Source organism: Pogona vitticeps, chromosome 2 (genome assembly GCF_051106095.1).
Source record: "Pogona vitticeps strain Pit_001003342236 chromosome 2, PviZW2.1, whole genome shotgun sequence".
Classification (NCBI taxonomy): domain Eukaryota; kingdom Metazoa; phylum Chordata; class Lepidosauria; order Squamata; family Agamidae; genus Pogona; species Pogona vitticeps.
The window spans coordinates 304,567,214-304,585,871 of NC_135784.1; the positions used below are offsets into that span (position 1 = coordinate 304,567,214).

The following is an 18,658-nucleotide window of genomic DNA, read 5'->3' on the forward strand; positions in this document are numbered from 1 at the left end:
ACAGTGCTTTTCAAAGGAAAGTATTTACAGTTAAAGATTCACAGGCCAAAAACGTAGTGAGTGGGCTGTTCACCATTTTTAAAAGTTACTGTCATCTTTATTCAAAAGGAACTTCTGATTTTTTTTAAAAAAAATTAAAATGCCACAAGCCACTGTCCTATGGAACAAGTACACTTAACCGGTAAGGATAATCTTATCTCCATGACCTTTGTAATGTGAAAAGTGTGCTGTTTATGTACCACCCCTTAGTACTTAAAGCACTCTCTGGGTGGTTTACAATCTAATTATGTTGGCTACACATTGTCCTCCCCCAGCAAGCTGGGTACTCAATTTACCGACCTTGGAAGGATGGAAGGCTGAGTGAACCTTGAGCCGGCTACTTGGGATCGAACCCAGGTTGTGCGCAGGGTTTTGGCTGCAGTACTGCCGTTGAGCCACTGTGCCACAAGGCTCCTCATGTAACATAGCTATGCCTTAGTTGTTAATTGTGAGCAATTAGTTGTGCATAATTAGTTACTGGGAGGCATGCCATCCAGTGTTTCCCTCATGCATACTGAACCATGTGAATGGAGATATGCCTTTCCTAGCCATTACACAGATTCAGGTCAATAATTAGGAGATGCTTTTGAAGGACGAGAATGAGGCCATGCAACACCCTGAGAAACTGTATGCGACCTTCAGAAGGGGGGGAAGGGAGAATAACAATGAAGTTGGGGCAACGAGAAGGAAGTAAACATAAATGCAGCAAAAATGAATGTACCAGAAGGAAGAGCAAAGACATAAATGGACCGTGAGGTGAGATTTTAACTAGAAAAACAAACAGGGTTCTCTCTCTCTCTCTCTCTGTATCTTAGAATTTTTTTTTCTCTACACACCTTTATTGGGGGGGGGGAGAGAAAAAAATGTTAGTGGCAGAATCTGGAAAGATTCAATGTTTTGACACAGAAATGTAGTGAGCAAGCTATGGGGCAGCGGGTGGGTGGGATGATAAAAAGCAAACCAGAGTTAAATTTATGCCTCAATGTAGAAGGATCAGAAGCAGATGATGTTTTTTTTTTAGAGCATGCATGCAACCAGGGTAGCTAAGGGCAAAGTGTTAACTGTTTGTTATAATAAAACTAGATAAGATTTTTTTAAAAATGTTGAAAGTTTTGTGCATTCAGCTTAAGCAGAATACAGCAAAATCTCTCTCTCTCTCTCTCTCTCTCTCTCTCTCTCTCTCACACACACACACACACACACACACACACACACACACACACACACACACACACACACACACACACACACACACACACACACACACACACACACACACACAGACAAAGTGTTCCCTTATACACTCCACCCATTATAATTTTCCATCATAGTTCAGAAAATCTCAGCTCTCTCTCTCTAAACTTTGGAAAGAATGTGAGTTTTTGCTCCTTTTGAAAACATTTGGAATGAATTATGGCTACTTCTGGAATCTCAATAAAGGAAAAGTTGCTCTCAGAGGAGAAATAGCAACATAAAATGGGATTCGCAGAAGGTCTGTGGATTGTCCTTTAAAACAAATTTAAAGAAATAGAGGCCGAAGCAGGGTGGGGAAGACTTTGGCGAGTCAGAAACTGGTATCAAGAGCCTAGTGGACTGAAATGCGGGAGAGGATCAACGCATCTCCAGAAAACCCTCTGTGATCATATCATATCCTCCAATCATACAACCATGGAGTTGAAGGGGACCCCATGAGTTATGAAGTCTGATGCCTATGAATGGAGGAAATCTAAAGCTGGAGCATCCCTAATGGATGGCCGCCCAAAGCCTGCCTATCACCTGATCTGCAAGAAACTCAGAAATCCTGGAGGACAATTACTTTTGAGAAGATAAGCAAGAAGGGAAAGTTTTGCCAGGTTAATGGGTGGCCTATTGAACGGGGGGTAGATGTTTCCACATCAACAGAAGCTGCTGGGGAATATGCTAAACTTGCAGGACGTTCTTTTTATTATTACAGTAGAGCCCCACTCCACCCCACCCATGGGACAAGTATCTGCTGATTCACAGCCTGAAAATACTAACCCCCCCCCCCGAAATGTGGATTTATATGTATTTCCAGGGTGTACTTATCAGAAGTGGCCACTAGAGGAAGCCACAGAGCATTAACGTATAGTGTTCGATACTTCCATGTTTTTCCGCATCCTCAAGGGGTGCTTGGAGGTGATCCTCTGTGGATACCACACTCCTACTGAATTATATTCAAAAACACCAGGCACAGTCAATCAAATTCTAAAAACATTGACTGGTATTATATAACAGATACATGTTTTAGCCAAAAACCTAAGTATCTGTGAAATATCAACGCAGTGTGTACGCTGTTCCTAATACTGCCGGTTTTTGCAGATCTAGTGGTGGTATGATTTCTGAGATCTGCAACTGCCTATAGCACTGAATGAAATTTCTTGATATTGTTCCCAAAGCTTCGAAGATGACAGGGGCCGCTGAAATGTGCTTCATCCACAAGTGAGATGTTTCAGTTTCCAGGTCTCTGTATCTTGTTAGTTTTTCCAATTCTTTATTTTCAACTCTGGCATCCCCTGGAATTGGAATGTCAATGATCCGGACATTTCTTCGTTTTATTACTACTATGTCTAATGTGTTATCTTCGAGGTGTCTATCCATTTGAATCCGGAAATCCCACAAGATCTTGACTTCCTCATTTCCTGCCACCCTCTCTACCTGACATTCCCAAGGGTTTTTGGAGGCTGGCAAATTTTATTTCTTGCATAATGACCAGTCAACTAATTTTGCCACTCTGTCATGTCTTTGTAATCTGTTTGTACCATCTTTGGACATTCACAGATGAGGTGTGACACTGTTTCATCTTTTTCTCGGCAAAGTCAACATTTGCTTTTAGCACTAACTCCTTGGATCTTAGCTTTCAATGCATTGCTTTTGGAGTGTTTGTTCTTCCAGAGCAAAAATCAATGCTTCGGTTTCTTTCTGAAGGGTCCCCAGTTTTAACCATGCCCATATTGAATTATGATCATGTTTTACATCCCTATTTCTCAGGTGTTGTCCATGTAGTGGCGGCTGTTTAGTTTATTTTCAGATTGTTGTTGTTGTTGCTGTAATTTCAAGCCAACAAGTGGTTTAGTGGGTAAATACAGAGAGCTCAGTATATTTAACACATTTTAGGAGAGCAGCTTCCCCAACTGGTAAAAAATCTTTGCTTGCCCTAATATTTGATATTTGTCATTTCCGTATCTTTCATTAAGCATGCTTTATTCATTCTGTTGGGTTGCTGGAAGATCAATTGGGCTTGATTTGCAGGTCTGATTGCTGTATATCTGAGGAAAACCCACTTTGGACAGAAGGTGGTTACCTTGCTGGACATAAGGAATTTCTCCATCATGCCTAGTTTTATTTTGGAACATTAGAAGGTATGTTTTCTGCCCCCTAGGGGCCACTGTTGGTGTAACAGGCCCCACCTCAAATGAGCTGATTTTCCCCCACCGCGCCGTCGAGTCGGTCACAACTGGACAAATTCTCAAGGGGAACCTTTACCTTTACCTATTTCACCACTGCCATTGATATTGCTATAGCAAACTTCAGGTTTGGGAGTCTCCTGACACTGTGGTTAGACTGCAGTACTGCAGGGAAGACTCTGCTCATACCCTGAGTTTGATCCCAATGGGCTCAGGTAGGGGACTCAGGGTTGACTCAGCCTTCCTTCCTTCCGAGGTCAGCAAATTGAACACCCAGCTCAGGGAGGGGGGGAGCAATGTGTAGCCCGCATAATTAATTAAATTGCAAACCACCCAGAGAGTGCTTTAAGCACTATGAGGCAGTTTATAAGCAGCATGCTTTGGTTTTATTTTTTTTCCCCTAGCAGGGCCCAGAACAAGAAAAGAGAAGAGGGGGGAAAAACCATCCCAGCGCTAAGGGGTGCATCCTGCTCACAGGCTGGATTTTCCCCCCTCATGTGTTGAAGTAGGATTTGTCATGTTGTTGTCCATTATGCCACATGGCTTGAGCAGAGGAAGAGGGGGTTGGGAGGAAAAATCTTTACCTCAAAATCTTCATCTCTGCCCAACGCTGCCCTTCAGCTAATGAGATGGCTGTCACCTAAATTCTCATTGTTTTAAGAGCAAGCGGCTGCTGACAGTTCTCTTTCAAGGCTGAATGATGAAAGGAAAACATCACATGGTCTCATCTGGATGGCTTGCTGAGAGCTAATGAGCCTGGGGCTGCACCCATCTCGGCAAGACAGTCATGACCCCACGTCTGCTAATGCACAGGGAAGGAGTGAAAAATGTACTGCGAGTTCTCTTCCACAAATCCCTCCAGGGAGAACTTGAACGTGCCAAACAATTTAGTAAACAGATATTGAGTTACGATGTCGGAACAGGGCCGACATATTGCACTGTGGAATAGCTCAATCGGGGGAAAAAAACCCAACAACTTTAGTTTTAGGTGTAAAACATTTTTTAAAAAAATATGCCACCGCCACCATCAAAACCCACCACAATTTACCACCACAAACAAATCAAAACAAACCAACCCTGTTATGTCATGGGTTTTATTGGTTGGTTGGTTTCTTTAGTTGCAACAAGTTGGAGGACGCAAATCACGATTATGCAACTATTAGCATTAGATCTGTTTGAAGGAAAACTTGGGTTTGCTCCAGCAACATCAATGGCCATGGCAAAATTGATTTTGTAATATTTTTACCTGGAAATCCATGAGAATCCATGATGTATGAACCGTGTGAATTCTCTTTTATTACTTGTTAATCACTTACAAAAAAACACACCAAATTCTCACAATTAAAATTACAATGTAACATATTACATGAATCTAAAAAAAGCAACAGTAAAACCTAGACAGCATCTTAAAAAGCAGAGACATCACCTTGCCGACAAAAGTCTGCATAGTCAAAGCTATGGTTATTCCAGTTGTGATGTATGGAAGTGAGAGCTGGACCATAAAGAAGGCTGACCACTGAAGAATTTATGCTTTTGAATTGTGGTGCTGGAGGAGGCTCTTGAGAGTCCCCTGGACTGCAAGGAGAACAAACCTGTCCATTCCGAAGGAAATCAACCCCGAGTGCTCACTGGAAGGACAGATCCTGAAGCTGAGGCTCCAGTACTTTGGCCATCTCAGGAGAAGAGAAGACTCCTTGGAAAAGACCCTGATGTTGGGAAAGTGTGAAGGCAGGAGGAGAAAGGGACGACAGAAGATGAGATGGTTGGACAGGGTCATCGAAGTTACTAACATGAATTTGACCCAACTCCAGGAGGCAGTGGAAGACAGGAGGACCTGGCGTTATGAAGAGTTGGACATGACTTAACAACTAAACAACAACAAAAGCCATGTTAGATCAGATGAGCTATATCTTACCTGTGTTTGTGAGGGGACTCACTGAAACCTGTTATATCTGCACTACCCCCCTGTGTGACCAAATTTGACCACCACTCATTATTGCAACACACCTTGTCCAGTGTGGGATAGGCAAAAAAATCCCCGCTTCCAAATACCAATCAAGATGCGGGTCAATACAGTAGTACCTCGCTTAACGAGTGATTTGTTTAATGACGAATCTGCATAGCAATTTGGGTTTTGTGATTGCAAAAGCGATCGCATAATGATGTTTTAAATGGGAAAACATCGCTTTGTGATGATCGGTAAGCTGTTTCGCTTACCGATGATCGCATAACGATGTTTTTCCAACAGTTGATTGGCGGTTCCAAAATGGCTGCCGGGTAAAGAAAATGGGGGCTTGCTGTGTATTCGCGCCTTTTCCTCGCTTACTGGGCAGCGAAAATGGCGGTCGCATGGAGGCTTTCTGTATAAAGGTGATTTTTTTGCCCATAGGAACGCATTAAACGTGTTTTAATGCGTTCCTATGGGCTTTTTTGCCCCGCATAGCGACGAATCCACATAGCGACGGTTTTTTCTGAACGGATTATCGTCGCTATGCAGGGCACCACTGTAATTCCTATCTGGCCCTAAAACATGCGAGCAGTAAAACTCACACTAGTATTTAGGGCGGGCAAGTGGGCTGCCAAAAAGGAAGAGGCAGAAGGTAGGAGGAGCCTTAACTTGAATACTCTCCCCCTCCCATCCTCTCATCTCTCTATGCGAGCTTACCTTGTCTCGCGTTATCCTGGGAATGGGACAATGGCGGCTCCACGCTGCTGAAGAACTCAGCAGCGGACCGGGAATTTCCCACAGAATCACAGAATAATGGAGTTGGAAGGGGACTATAAGGCCATCAAGTCCATCCCTCTGCTCAAGGCAGGAATACAAATCAAAGTAGAGCTGACATGTCCAATTTTCTCTTGAATTCCTCCTGCACTGGAGTGCTCACCACCTCCCGAGGCAACTTGTTCCATTACTGTACTGCTCTAACAGTTGAGAAGTTTTTCCTGATATTCAGCTTAAATCTGGCATTCTGCAGATTGAGCCCATCATTGCATGTCCTGCACTCTGGGCTGATCGAGAACATGGCCCTCCTGTATATGACTACCTATAAAGTATCTCTCCTCAATCTTCTTTTCTTTTTAAAAATCATATTCTCTTCCTTCCTTTCCAGAATGGGACTCAAACCCACATTCAAAAAGAGAACGGAGAAGCTAAAGGCCAGCCAAGAAAGAGAGCACCAAAATATTAAAGAGATTCAAAACACCAATGAGACAGACCCCATCAGGGAGAACAAAAAAGTCTTAAGCTGCTGATGGAAGGGAAATAATGCTGGCACCAGATGACTTTCACAGGAAGTTCCATAATTGGGGGGTGGGAAGGGAGGAACATCAACAAGAAGGCTGTTCTCTATGAGCCCCCTTTCTAGTTTATAAACATACAACCGTCATAATCACAAACACGAAGCATGGAAGAAAGGAAGTCCAAACTCATGGATGTTCTCTTCCACTATAGTCCATCTTATCTCTGTACCTGCAGGACCACAGTAGGACTATACCCTTGATGCTGCTCTACCTGCTGGTTCTATCTCTTGATGTCCATATTAAAACTTGTTAGGCTGCGTGCGTACATACATGCAATTATAACACCTGTGATATATTGGTTCAGGCGGGACTAAGAAAGAGCAGGGTTGTGAACAAAAGTTTTGAATCAGAAAGAGCGAGAGAGCTGAGAAGGCTGGAGCTGCTGTTGCCACTTAGACTACTAAGGCCATTGTCAACTTGGTCTAATTCCCCTCTGTGTTGGAGGGGTGAATCCACATGGTGAAGTCATGTATATGTGACTGAACTGATATTTTATTCCAGGGTTTTCAAGACTGTTCATGTGGACAAGATTCTTCTGTGTTGTGGATATTCAGCCCAGTTGAGGAAGAGATCTTGGATTGTTGTCTGAATCTGAATTCAAAAGGGCAATTGCAGTTCTAAAAGCAACTTCTATATTGGTGCTACTGCTGCTGCTGATGTAGGTCCACAAATTGTGGCATTTTGTTATAAGTGCCCATGGTGTCTGTTATATAACTGAATAAGAAGGGACTCATTTGGTGAAATCATGTTTGCAAGATTCATCAATAGGTATCTAAGTAAACAAATAACCCCATAGAACTCCAAAGTGTTACAGTTACATAAGCATGTATGATTTCACAAGATTGGAGATACTGCATGACCCAGATTCAAGGAAGCCTGGGTATACGCTGTTCCATAAACAAAGGCTCATGTTTCATACAGAGCTGCCGAATCTGTAACATCTCATTTCCTGGGTCTTTCTAGACCAAAACCTGAGATCTGGTGCATGTCCTTGTGATATCACAGAGGCAGGGAAGCTGAAGACTTTGAAGGGTTCCAAAAACTTCTTGCTGGCTTTCTTGACTAGCTGATCCTGCAAAATGGCACAAGATATGTATTCGCGAAGGCTTTCATGGCCGGGATCTAATGGTTGTTGTGGGTTTTTCGGGCTCTTTGGCCGTGTTCTGAAGGTTGTTCTTCCTAATGTTTCACCAGTCTCTGTGGCCGGCATCTTCAGAGGAGTTCCTACTTCAGTCCTATGAAAATGCTGGCCACAGAGACTGGCGAAACATTAGGAAGAACAGCCTTCAGAACATGGCCAAAGAGCCCGAAAAACCCACAACAACCATGGCACAAGATACTCCACCTATGTATGTATGTATGTATGTATGTATGTATGTATGTATGTATGTATGTATGTATGTATGTATGGATGGATGGATGGATGGATGGATGGATGGATGGATGGATGGATGGATGGATGGATGGATGGACGGACGGATGGACGGACGGACGGACGGACGGACGGACGGACGGACGGACATACGGACATATCTATCTATCTATCTATCTATCTATCTATCTATCTATCTATCTATCTATCTATCTATCTATCTATCTATCTATCTATCTATCTATCTATCTATCTATCTATCTTTCTTTCTTTCTTTCTTTCTTTCTTTCTTTCTTTCTTTCTTTCTTCCCCCATTTCTCCTTTAAAAGGACCCAAGGCAACTTACATCATTAAAAGGCAGTATTTAAAAATGAAAGTTGGCATACAGAATATTTTAAAAGAATCAACAAATGGCACACTAAAAATGGTAAACAAAATCAACACCAAAACCAGATTTGAAATAACAAGCCACCATTCTCCATTACAAAAACTCCTTCCAGACAGCCAGCCTCTATGGGAAAGCTTGTCTGAAGAGAAAGGTTTTCTTCTTCTTGCAGAAGGGGGCCAGCTTGGCGTCCAGTGGGAGGGAGTTCCAGAGTCTGGAAGCAGTGACAGAGAAGGCTCATCTCCAAATGCACCTGTGATGGTGGTGGGACTAAGAAAAAGGGGCTTCACCCTTGACCAAGCTCATAAAGGGACATGCAGTCCTTGAGATCGCTTGGACCCAAGCCATTTAGGGCAGCCATACCTGTCCCAGCAAAAGAACAAGATGCTGACCACTTAGCAATCCACTGTGAGGAATCTGCGTAATACTTTGTGGGCAAAGTCACTTGAATCTTGTTAAGGTATATAATTTTTATATAGCCTGAACATAATATGTGTGTGTGCAGAACAAGATTAAGATGACATCATTCCTTCATCCCTGGCTGATGCAATTCTCTGCAATATGAAGATTGCTACACCTGTGTGCATGAAGTCACCTTAGACGGGATTGGACCAGACTGATGCCAGAATTGTATTTAAGAAATGAACTCTGTACAGTCTTTCTCTTCTCCTGTGTACTGATGTCTGCATGTCATGCTGCCGGTTTGAATACTGAATACTGAAGTGCTGTATGTATGTATATCCTGTATATATTTTGTAAATACACTGCTGAAAAGAAGAAGCTGTTGTGTGCGTTTATCTGCTCTTTACTCTGCGAGAGACAAGATAAAGTCACAGACGCACACTCCCTTAACAGAGGTTATGGGCCCAGGAGCGTTCCGCTGCGCTGCAAACGTGAGTAAATGAGTAAATGAAAGAGGAGGAGAGGCTAAGCAGCAGTGATAGTGAAACCAGTTCGTCTGTAAACCTGGGGAAGGGAAGGATACAGAGAGCTGCAAGGATGGCATACAGCACGGGAGGAAATATAGGTGGCCTGGCCATAAATAGACTGAATGAAAATAATTATAGAACGTGGGCAATTAAAGCGGAGATGTTGTTGAGAAAGGAATCTCTGTTTCGCTACGTTACAGCCCCCCCAGTGCAGCCCAGTGAGGAGGAAGAGGCAGAGCATGAGAGAGCTCTAGCCACGATCATTTTGGCCATTGAAGATTCGCTTCTGACCCACATTCAAGGACTGACAACAGCAAAAGCAGTCTGGGATAAACGAAAAGGCATTTATCAGAGGGAGACGACAGGCACAAAGATTTCTCTTACCAGGAGGTTGTTCCAATGCAGGATGAAACAGGATGAATGTGCTTCGGAACACTTAAAAAATATGAAGGACATGTTTAATCAACTGCAATTAATGAATGTTGTCTTCCCTCAGGAACAGCGCGTTTATATTTTGCTAAGTTCTCTGAATGACGATTACTCCATGTTAGTAACAAGTTTGGAAAGCATGCCAGAAACAGAGCTTTCAGAAGAATATGTGACAAACAGAATTCTCCAGGAGGAACAGCATTTGAAACAGAGAATGCTGAACAAAAAGTCAAGCCACGTGCGTGCTGACCACGAGAGACAGAGATACGCTGATGGCAGCGTGCCCAGGAGGCGGGCGGACGGAGAACAAAGAGGAAGAGTGATGATGACGAAAGCCTGTTTCCTCTGCGGATCCACCAATCACCTGCAACGGAACTGTGACAAAAGCGGAAGTCCTCCAAGCAACAGAGAAGGCAGGAAGAAGGTCTCCAAACGGTTTCAACAAAGAAACGACATGAGGCCGGTCCCCTTGGTTACCAGAGGAACGAGGGACAAGGTTCCCGGCAGCCACACAGCGGGGTGGCTCATTGACTCGGGGGCTGTAGTGCATTTGACTAATAATAGGGATCTCTTTTGTCTTTTAGATGAAACCAGCCTCAGAAGTGTGATGATGGCAAATTCACAAGAGACGGCCGTTGAAGGACAAGGAACTGTTTATATTCCTTCGTTGAATACTGAGATAAGTGGGGTATTTTACGCTCCTGAATTGTCGTTTAATATAATAAGTGTATCAGCGTTGGCTGAGCAAGGGTTCACTGTCACTTTTGAGAAACAGGAGTGTATAATTAAGAAAAATGGTAAAATAGTTGCAAAAGTGAAGCAAGAAAACAATCTGTACATGTTAAAGAGCCAGACACATGAAAGTGCACATGTGATACATACAAACAAACCACAACATGATAACTGTATACATTTACTGCATAGGAGGCTGGGTCATGTAAATTTTAGATCATTACAGAAAATGGAACATTTTGCCAGGGATATAAACATAAAGGAATGCAAAAATTACTTGGACTGTAATGTCTGTAAAAGTAGCAAGACAAATGTGGCCCCAAAAGGGAGGAAAAGTGACAGAGTCACAACCAGGCCATTTGAATTAGTTCATGCAGATTTAATGGGACCATTTCCTCCATCATTAGGAGGAGCGAAATATGCAATGGTTCTAGTGGATGATTTTACAAGGTTTTCTTATTGTTATACACTAAAATCTAAAACAGAAGTGTTTGATACATTTAGAAAATGGTTATTTTCAGTAGAGAGGAGATTTGACCACAAGGTGGCGCAGTTGCAAACGGATCGAAGTACGGAGTTTACAAACACTAGGTTTCAAAGATGGTTAGAAAGTCTGGGAATTAGACATAGAAAAACGAGCCCATATAGCCCATTTCAGAATGGTGTTGCTGAGAGACGCAACAGAGTGTTACAAGAGATGAAAAATGCATTGTTGGCAGACTCTGGGTTGCGTCACGGTCTGTGGAGTGAAGCGATACTAACCTCTAACTTTTTGGTTAACAGAATTTATTCTTCCTCGATAGATGACACACCATATTTCTTGTTATACGGTAAGAAACCATGTTTAAAATATTTGAGGGTGTTTGGATGCACGGCTTGGGTGCATATCCCAAAACAACTCAGAAGAAAAGGTAAAAATAAAACAAGAAAAATGACATTTGTAGGGTATGAACCCAATTCAAAGGCATACCGGTTTTTTGATGGGGATAGAAGTGTGATAATCTCTAGGTCAGCCAGTTTTAATGAAGGGGAAAACTGGGACCAAGTACATGCAAACTCACAGTTATACATCCCTCTACACGAAAGAAAGAGTCAATTAAGACAGACAGGAACACTTAAGCAAGGCGTGGAGTCCTGTGCTGATGATGAAGAAGGAGGAGCTACTACAGATGATGAAGAAGAAGAAGAAAAAGAAGGTAGTGATGAGGAAGGACACGAAGAGGAGGAAGCACATACTAGTAGTCAGATAGAAACACACACAAATTCACATGGTCCCAGGAGGTCCCAGAGGGCAAATAAGGGTGTGCCACCCAATAGATTTGGAGTGAGTGGAATTACAGTGTGTAATGTTTATATTGAGCCCAGAAACTATAAAGATGTTTTGAAGCTTCCTGATTATGAGAAGAATAAGTGGTTAGAGGCCATGGAGGAGGAGATGAATTCCATGAAGGAACATCACGTGTTCACTGAAACCAAACTACCACCAGAGCATAAGGTAATAGGTAGTAAGTGGGTGTTCAAAAGAAAATTGCAAAATGACGGAAACTACAGATATAAAGCAAGGTTGGTTGCACAAGGTTTTACACAGAAAAGGTTTATACATTATGATGAGATATTTTCCCCGACAGTTAGGTCTGAAACATTGAGAACAACGCTTGCCTTTGCTGTCAGTAAAAATTATGTAATTTACCACTACGATATAACAACTGCATACTTAAATGCAGACTTAAAGGAAGAGTTATATATGGCAAAAGCACCAGGTTTTGAGGGTACTAAACCAGAACTAGTGTACAGGCTAAACAAGGCAATTTATGGTTTGAAACAATCTGCTAAAAATTGGAATGATTGTTTACACCAAGTTTTGATGAAACTAGGATACAAGAACGGTCTAGCAGACCCTTGTTTATATACCAAGAAAGTTGGGAATGATTTAAATATTCTTCTGGCGTATGTTGATGACCTATGTTTTGTAGCAAAAGATCAAAGACAAGTAGAGTTGTTTGAAAAACAATTAAAAAAGGAATTCAAATTTAAAAATCTAGGGCCAATACAAAATTATCTGGGTGTACAAATAAAGAAAACAGAACATGGACTTGAATTAAGTCAAGAACACAAAATAAAACAAATGTTAGAAAAATATTTTATGGGAGAGTGCAAGAATGTGAGTACTCCCATGACAGTGGATTTTCAAAAGGAAGATGAAATAAGTAAAGATTTTGAAAATAGAGATTTATATCACTCAGCAATAGGGAGCCTAATGTATCTAGCGAACTGGACGCACCCGGACATAGCGGCGTCAGTAAACATACTCAGTAGATATATAGAAAAACCTAGTGAAAAACACTGGCAAGGATTAAAAAGGATTTTTAGATACCTAAAGGGAACATATAATTATCGTTTAATTTTGCAACCATCAAAAAATTTAAAACTGTCAGCTTATGTGGATAGTGACTGGGCCAACGATGAAAAAGACAGAAAATCTATGACTGGATTTGTCATAAAATTTGGAAGTAATATAGTTGGTTGGAAATCACGAAAGCAAAATTCTGTAGCAGTCTCAACTTCTGAAGCAGAGTTTGCTGCCTTGTCAGATTTATGCTCTGAATTAATTTGGTATAAACAATTAACAAAAGACTTAAAGTGTAAAACAGATAATGCAATAAAAGTAATGGAAGATAATACCACTTGTATACAAATGGCCAAAACAGATAGAGTAAAAAACAGGAGCAAACATGTTGATATTAAATATCATAACGTAAGGGAAGCTGTAAAAGGAAAACTAATTGAATTAGAATATTGTAAGACTGAAGAAAATATTGCAGACATATTGACTAAACCGTTGTGTGCTCAAAAGCATGAAATGTGTATAGATGCATTGGGAATGTGTAATGGGTTCAGGCAATTTAAAAATTAGGAGGAGTGTTAAGGTATATAATTTTTATATAGCCTGAACATAATATGTGTGTGTGCAGAACAAGATTAAGATGACATCATTCCTTCATCCCTGGCTGATGCAATTCTCTGCAATATGAAGATTGCTACACCTGTGTGCATGAAGTCACCTTAGACGGGATTGGACCAGACTGATGCCAGAATTGTATTTAAGAAATGAACTCTGTACAGTCTTTCTCTTCTCCTGTATACTGATGTCTGCATGTCATGCTGCCGGTTTGAATACTGAATACTGAAGTGCTGTATGTATGTATATCCTGTATATATTTTGTAAATACACTGCTGAAAAGAAGAAGCTGTTGTGTGCGTTTATCTGCTCTTTACTCTGCGAGAGACAAGATAAAGTCACAGACGCACACTCCCTTAACAAATCTGCTCTGACTTGGATGCTGCTGTTGATACAGGTCCTGTAGAGGTGGCTTCATCTCCCGCTCTTCCTGTTAGAGCAGGTACATTTCGTTGGGAGAGCTTGAGGATGTGGGCAGGGTTCTTGAAGAGGTGAAAGGCACCCCATGCGTAGTAGACCCTTGAGCTAAGGGAATATGCACGGTAGTCTTTACTGTGCATGGAGTCCTTCAGGTACATCAGGGCAGATTAAGGTAGCATACACAAGAGAGTATGACTTCATGGTGGTTCACATGATGCATCTAACAGTGCACATGGTGTAGAGAGTGGAGTTCTGAAGACACCCCTGCCTGCCAGCCCACACCATAAAGTAGACTTAGGTACCTCTGGCTGTTGATGGCTGCCATGAATGGTGGAGCAAACATGTTTCGGAACCTGTGTTAGCGAAGGCTAATCTGTGTCCCACTATTTATAATGGGCGGTGCATTTTGCTTTAGTTACGGATTCAAGCCACCAACGCAGGGTTGTATAATCTGGTGAACCTCACACGAGGTAAGGTAGACACGTGCTTGAGCGAAAGCTCTCCGCCATGCCTCTGTTTTCGTCTTCGGTCAGAAGAAATGTTCTAATGAACGCCTTTTGGCAGTCCCGCCTCTGGCTGGCTTTTATTTCCCGAAACGCAACACAAATCCACGCCGCCTATGTGAAACCTCTCCTTTCCTCACAAACAATCCCTTTAAGAATATCCTTTTCTCTGTCTCTCTCTGTTGTGCAGATATTTAGTTCCTAGACTGAAAAACGCCTACCAATAAACAGAAACACATTTTGTAGCCTTTCTCGGCTCAAGGAGATCCCAAGTAAGCCAAAGGACTGGTATTTAAAACTCAACTGGAAGGAAGTGGGTTTTGCCACAAGGACCAGGCAATACATATTTAACGAAGCTTTTCCACAGCTGGAAGCTTTTCCTCTCTCCTTGTGCTTGCCTGCTCCATGTCATGGTGGAAATAAAGCACATCAAAAAACAAAACAAAAAACAAAAACAAAAAAACGGTCTGTGGAGGCTATTTCCTCAGGCGCCACCCATTCATCTCCTCAGCAGATACACAAACCAGAACAGAGAGATGTTCTTTGTGGAAGATACTGTCTACCAGGAACTTCCCTTGGATTAAATGGGTCATGCCGAGGAGAACTTCCCAGTGAAGTCAGCCTCTCAACCTTGAGAAGTAATGCGCCCACAACAGTTAAATTTAGCAGCCTTTACAAGCCTTCACGAATACATTAGCAGCCTTTTCTTCTCAAGAGGTATATATAATGATCATATGCCATCAAGTCAATTCTGACTTATGGACTTCCTGAATAGGAAGTTGGGCTCGGGGGGCCTTAGAGGGCCCTTCCAACTCAATTATTCTATGATTCTGAAAGGACATTTTGCCACTTATTGGACCACCAAAATATAGGGTTTTCCTTCCAGGTCTGAGATAGATTATTATCTTGTTAACTAGGTTCTACTCAGATCCTGGGCACATTTACCTAGAATTATGGTGACTGTTTTCAGGGTTTTCCTGGTAGAGAATATTCAGAAGTGGTTTCCCATTCCCTTCTTCTGGGGGCATCCTGGGTCTGTGCAAGCCATAAAGGCTGACTCTTCTATTAAGAGGCCCAAATTTGGGAATCAAACTCCTGACCAGCCAGATACCCAGCCCTAAACCTCTGAGCTATCCAGCCAGCATGGGGCATTTATAGTGCCACCAAAATATTTAATACATCTTATCAATTGATCCTTCAGCCCAGACAACCACAGGGGATTGTAGTACTTGACTGACGGTTGGGAAATTCATTCCTTCTTTCTTTAATTTTATTTATCTTCCACTTTTCTCCCCATAAAGAGACTCCAGGCGGCTTTCAAAGTATTGAAGAGACAAATACTGCTAGAAAAAGACAATATCCAGTAGTGCAGTGGTCCCCAACCTTGGGCTTCCAGATGTTCTTGGACTTCAACTCCCAGAAATCTGGGCCAACAGAAGTAGTAGTGAAGGCTTCTGGGAGTTGTAGTCCAAGAACATCTGGAGGCCCAAGGTTGGGGACCACTGCAGTAGTGGATCTTAAGTCTGTGCCAGGCTTATAGTGCCTTCAGATACAATAATGTTTCAGCAATTTAAAAAAATTGATTCCCTCCCTTAAAGGTCTACAGCAGTGGTCCCCAACCTTGGGCCTCCAGATGTTCTTGGACTTCAACTCCCAGAAATCCTGGCCAGCAGAGGTGGTGGTGGGACTTGTAGTCCCAGAACATCTGGAGGCCCAAAGTTGGGGACCACTGGTCTAGAGGCTCCTTTGATGACACTTTTCATTATGAGGAAGCCCTTGGGGGCTTCGGGATGGGGGGGAAAGAGTCTTAGTATGATTTCCAAGTATGGATGCTGTTGTAACTTTTAACAACAAGATTTCAGCAAACAAATACCCTGAAAAAGTAAGTCAACATATTATTACATAGACAGTAATGAATAAACAAGATATTCCAAACAATTTAAAAGCAATGTATTTGCGAAGGCTTTCACGGCCGGGATCTAATGGTTATTATGGGTTTTTCAGGCTCTTTGACCGTGTTTGGAAGGTTGTTCTTCCTAACGTTTCGCCAGTCTCTGTGGCCAGCATCTTCAGAGGACAGCACTCTGTGCTCTGGTGTAGTTTGCTTGGGAGTGAAGTATTTATGGCTGTGAGATAGGCTTTTGTCCTATTCAGGAGATGGGTGATTAGTGAAACATTTTCGCCAGAGACTGGCGAAACATTAGGAAGAACAACCTTCAGAACACGGCCAAAGAGCCCAAAAACCCCCACAACAACCAATTTAAAAAAAACACAAAAATGGCTTGGAAGTACAGTATCCCCCATTAAAAATCCTTTCTTCTGAACAGAAAGGTGTTCACCTGCAAAGCCAAGTGATTCTCAACCCAATGGATAACAATTCCCAGAAATCCTGGCCAACAGAGCTAGTGGTGAAGGCTTCTGGGAGTTTTAGTCCCAGAACATCTGGGTTACCAAGGTTGGGAACCATTGTCCTAGGGTGACCATATGTCCTTCTTTAGGGAGATGGTCTTCCATTTCAGGTGATGTATGCCCTCCCCTTTGGTGACCTATAAGTAACCGGCCTCCACCCTCCCCATGAGTTTGCCTGGCCCTGCAATGAGAGTAGAAGTTTTGATTGACTGAAGTGACTCCAATCATCACTCCCTGCTTTTTTGAAGTAAAATGGTACACTGAGATCATTTTCTAAGAAAAGAAGCAAACCACACACCTTCCCAGTGGTGGCCACCATATGTTGGAACCCCCTCCTTGTGGAAGTGCATCAGGCTCGTACCCGTCTTGGCTTCAGGAGAGAGAAGAAAGTGAAGGCATGGCTTCTCACCCAGGATTTTCATACTCTTGCCCTGCTGAAATTTTAATTTTTAGTCTGTCTTTTGATGACCCATGGTAGTATAGGCTGTTTTTTTTCCTTTTGCCACTATCTTTCATCACAGTATAAAATGTATTATTATTTTCTTCTAACACGGACACACAGCGGTGGAGTATCTTGTGCCACTTTGCAGAATCAGCTAGCCAAGAAGGCAAGCAAGACATTTCTGGAGCCCTTCAAAGTCTTCAGCTTCCCTGCCTCTGTGATATCACAAGGACATGCACCAGATCTCAGGTTTTGGTCTAGAAGGACCCAGGAAATGAGATGTTACAGATTCGGCAGCTCTGTATGAAACATGAGCCTGTGTTTATACAACAGTGTATACCTAGGTTTCCTTGTATCTGGGTCATGTAGTATCTCCAATCTCAGAACAACAAAATGCTACAGTTTGTGGACCCAAGTCAGCAGCAGCAGCAGCAGCACCAATATAGAAGTACTTGTACTTCTATACTTGTAGAATTGCAAGGGTCCTTTTGAATTCAAATTCTGACAACAATCCAAGACATGTTCCGTAACCGGAAGAATCTCATCCACATGAACAGTCTTCGAAACCCTGGAATAAAATATCAATTCAGTTGCATATATATGAGTTCACTATGTGGGTTCACCCCCTAACACAGAGGGGAATTATACTTAGACCAAGTTGGCAAAGACCTTAGCAGCCATGCTCTTTCTTAGTCCCACCTCTTTGGCCTGAACCAATATTTCACAGGGATTGTTACTTACCAAAAAAAGAACTGAGAGCCCACATTCAACACTAAGATAGTTCAGTCAACAAGGGTTCAAAACCAGATGCTTCAGAGCTAACTGCTGGGGTTGGATGAGCAATCTGGTCATTTTACTTTCTGTCACAATGGAACTATTCTGATCTTACTTCTTTTTTATTTTTTTATTTTTAATTAAATTTATGAGAGCACTTGCAAATTTTGGAGAAGTGTCATTGCTGTTGTTACTCACAGCTGCTGTTATTTTTTCAGAACCAAACAAAAATTCTCACTCATCTCTGGTCCTAACTTTTGCACCCAGAGTATCGGTCCGTGAAGGTGAGATGGAATTTTTGGCCCTGCACTTGTTTAATCAGTAGATTAACAGATGAAGATTTATCAATAATTGCAGGCCCATTTTAATCACTTTCTGCCATTCCCAGTTTTTTTTTAAAATACATCAAAATAAAATGAAAATGAAAAATAATTAAAGACCTTTAAAACAAACACATTTACAGATCCAGCTGAATATGGGTTCTGACTGAGCCCAAGTGGAATTATTTGCAAAAATGAAGATATTTGAGAAAATAATAAT

At 42.1% G+C, this 18,658-nt stretch overlaps 1 long non-coding RNA gene across 1 annotated transcript; it reads left to right on the forward strand.

Annotated features, from left to right (window-relative positions):
- Nucleotides 1–546: 546 nt before the first annotated feature.
- Nucleotides 547–3,492, forward strand: LOC144586262 (uncharacterized). Its single transcript, XR_013540986.1, has 2 exons — nucleotides 547–795; nucleotides 3,310–3,492. It is a non-coding gene; the product is annotated as an uncharacterized LOC144586262 (long non-coding RNA).
- Nucleotides 3,493–18,658: the final 15,166 nt, after the last annotated feature.